Raw genomic sequence first — 320 nt, 5'->3', positions numbered from 1 at the left:
TGAAAAAAAATGCTGTAGTGAACATTGGGGTAAATATAATATTTTTAGATTTTATTTATTTATTTTGGAGGGAGAGAAGGAACATGTGCACAAGCAGGGGAGATGGGGAGAGGGAGAGAGAGAGAGAGAACTCTAAGCAGGCTTCATGAACAGCAAGGAGCCTGACACAGGGCTGGATCCCATAACCCTGGGATCATGACCTGAGCCAAAATCAAGAGTCGGATACTCAACTGACTGAGCTACCCAGGTACCCTGCCTTTTTTTAATTAATGTTTTTGTTTTCTTCAGTTAAATACCCAGAAGTGGAATTACTGGATCAA

The sequence above is a fragment of the Crocuta crocuta genome, unplaced genomic scaffold (genome assembly GCF_008692635.1).
Source record: "Crocuta crocuta isolate KB4526 unplaced genomic scaffold, BGI_CrCroc_1.0 scaffold657, whole genome shotgun sequence".
NCBI classification, from domain to species: Eukaryota; Metazoa; Chordata; class Mammalia; order Carnivora; family Hyaenidae; genus Crocuta; species Crocuta crocuta.
The sequence above is the reverse complement of the archived record's forward strand: the minus strand, read 5'-3'. Positions refer to the sequence as shown.